Source organism: Bos javanicus, chromosome 2, assembly GCF_032452875.1.
Source record: "Bos javanicus breed banteng chromosome 2, ARS-OSU_banteng_1.0, whole genome shotgun sequence".
Taxonomy (NCBI): Eukaryota; Metazoa; Chordata; class Mammalia; order Artiodactyla; family Bovidae; genus Bos; species Bos javanicus.
This window is the reverse complement of record NC_083869.1, coordinates 40,555,544-40,558,805: the sequence shown is the minus strand read 5'-3', so window position 1 is coordinate 40,558,805 and position 3,262 is coordinate 40,555,544. Positions and strand designations below refer to the sequence as shown.

At 37.2% G+C, this 3,262-nt stretch overlaps 1 pseudogene; it reads right to left on the bottom strand.

Annotated features, from left to right (window-relative positions):
• Positions 1 to 2,209: 2,209 nt before the first annotated feature.
• Positions 2,210 to 2,364, bottom strand: LOC133236067 (U1 spliceosomal RNA; annotated as a pseudogene).
• Between the last annotated feature and the right edge of the window lie 898 nt (positions 2,365 to 3,262).

Here is a 3,262-nt window from a genome sequence, read left to right as displayed (position 1 = left end):
ATACAAACTTTGAAATTCCATTTATACTGTTGGCAGACTGTTTCAAATGCCTGTAAGCCTAAGTATTTCATATAAATTTCTTTTCCTTCATTAATATTGAGCACCTGAGAAAAATCATGTAAGGCTTTCAGAAACCTGATTTTGACTAGATAAATACCAAAATGAAATGATTATTCATGATACTAGTTGGCCTCTTTAGATACATACCTAAGACTGTGGGTATGTAAATCCACCATGTTTAACTGAGTACATCAGAGCTGAAGATTGAATTATCCACAACCCAGGGATAGAAATAATTATATTAGAGCTCATTTCAGACCATGTAGTTCTCTATTAGTAATTGTATTGGGCTATTGAGACACAATCATTAGAGACATAAAATGGTCATTTTGTATATTAGTAGTAAAAGAAAAAATCATAAACCTTTAAGGAGAATTCATAAAATACGTACTTTTGACTCACAGTTAAAACATTGATTAAATTGTACTCTACAAAAGCAGGCATTAAAAAATAGGGAGCATCACCAAGGAGGCCGACTACCAACAACCACCTTAACTTTTTACAAGTATCCAGTCACCAATAATGTAATAAGCACAGGACTTTGAAACACATCTATTATTAAATGCACCTAGAAAATGAGATGCTTGCCATCAAACTGCTCAATGTTTTGAATAAGACTCTTATAGCCAAGAACAACATTAAGCTGGTAGAGATGCTCAAAGTCTATGGCTCAATTTGTTTCTTAAAACGTTTCAGAGGTTTCTAAATAAAATTGCCACGCTATGGACTTTGCATAATAATACCTTTCTTATAATCATTCAAAGAAAAACATCTAATTGGACAACTGTTCTAAAACCTACTTATTGTTTTATCACTACTATTGTTGTTGTTTAGTCACTAAGTTGTGTCCAACTCTTTGCGACCCCGTGGGCTACAGACCACCAGGCTCTTCTGTCCATGGGATTTCCCAGGCAAGCGTACTGGAGTGGTTTGCCATTCCCCTCTCCAGGGGATCTTCCTCACCCAGGGTTCAAACCCCGGTCTCCTGTATAGAAGGCAGATTCTTTACCATCTGAGCCACACCGTAACTGTCTCTAAACCTTGGATTTATATTGTATTGTTTCGTTTCCCTGTAAGCCTACAAATATAGGTAGATGCTTTACGTGAATTAACTTGCTTACTCCTCACAGCATGGTGTTGTGAGATCTATAGTTTGTCCCATTAGTTTGTCCCATAGAGAAAAGTAAAACACAGAAAGGCATAGAATGTTGCCCAGTGTCATGGATCTAGGAAGTAGCACATTTGTGATTCAAAACCACCAGATATTCTAGCTCCAGGACCATATGTTTATTTTCATCAGTTCCAAAGTTCATTTTGAACATTGTTAAATAAATCACTTCTTACTTTTACTTATGAAAGTTAAATACTTAAATGCTTATTGTATTCTCTTGTTTTCAAAAGAAAATTGAGACAATGTAAGAAGGCCAGTAAATCATGGCTTCATCAGTCACCCTCCAAAACTCTCAACTTTTCCTCATCCAACATTTTAAGTGCTGATTATGTTGAGGTGAGTTTATAAAATTGGCCACTTGTTTTTTAAGCTAAAAGAAATAAAAAAGATATACAGTCTATTGAATAATCATTATTTTTTTGCAACTATTCCCTCAAACTACATTGAAAGCTAAATATGATCTCCATAAACATTCCCAATGGCAATGCCACTAAACAGAAAAAAAAAGTTAGTTAATTATGCCACATGTCATTTAGGCAAGTTGTCTCTTAACATTTAAATATTAATCATATGAGCTACCTCCACAAACTAAACACATCTTGGAGTCACAGTCAGACATGTGGAGTCATAGTCAGACTTAGGCTGAATTTATACCTCAGGGATGGTGTCTTTGAAAAATCAAAGTATAAGTCAATACAAGTTTAAACATGGCAACTGACTCATAGAAAGCATGGTACAAAAGCTCATCCCTGGCCACATCTCAATGTCTTCCCGTCAGTTCTAGAATTCTCTTCTATGGAAATACATATATCAGGCAATCACATAGGTCATATAATTCCAGAAATTCAGAAAAGTTTCATGGTCTCTTTTGATCCTTCTTAAATAAACTCACCGATGTTACTCACTAGTTGACCTATCCAGTTACTGCTCTTATCTTGACCAGATTTAAAATGAATTAACTTTTATTAAATGCTATTTTTAGTGCAAATACCAGCCTCCACTATCACAAATTATACAGTTGGGCTTCCCACATTTGGGGAAATTGCAGGGATCAGCACACTGGTGTGAAGTGGATGAACCTAACTGGGAAAACCATCTTCATGGTCATGGTACCTCCCCTACCAGGTAACTGTAAATATCTACTATTTTTAATAATACACATTAGATCAGGAGTTTTAGCAATATTATTTCAAAAGTAACCCCAGTTTTACAGAGGGAGCTGAGACTCAGAGAAATCAAAGAATCTGGCTCTAGGATAACCAGGCAGCCAGTAAATGGCAGAGTTAGTACACAAACTCACATCTTTATGCTATAAAATAATTTATAATATAAAAGACTTTATGATATAGAAGAATTTTAAAGAGCCATCACATGAAATTAGCTGTTCTTTCAAAGGGTGGTCATACTCTGGCCACACCCTAATCCTAGCAAAGATGGCCTTATTTTTATAGTCTTATTTTATAGACTCTGAGATTTTCTGCCAAGAACCCTTTGCCCTGAGCCTCAGGCCACTTAACCAGGGCCGTAAGCCCTGTTTAGCTTCAGCCGGTCTTCTTTTCAAGAGCGTATATTTCTGTTGTCTCTTCCTAGACATGACTCGGATCCTAGTAAGTTCCTCCTTAACTCAGCAACTGCCTGTCCCTTGGACTAATCTTCTCTTACCCTATTCCCAGAAGAAGGGGCAATGGGAGCAGTGTTTTAGAGGGAATGAGAAGGAAAGAACGAATTTTAACTATTTCACAGTTGTGCGTGTGCATGACAAGTTGCTTCAGTCGTGTCCAACTCTGTGCAGCGCTATGGACTGTAGCCCGTCAGGCTCCTCTGTCCATGGAATTCTCCAGGCAAGAATACTGGAGTGTGTTACCATGCCCTCCTTCAGGGGATCTTCCCCATCCAGGGATCAAACCCTCGTCTCATGTCTCTTGCACTGGCTTGCAGGTTCTTTACCACTAGCACCACCTAGGCAGCTCATTTCATTGTTAAATCAGACTAAACCTAGCTAAGGAAATAAACATGCTTATTATAAAGATA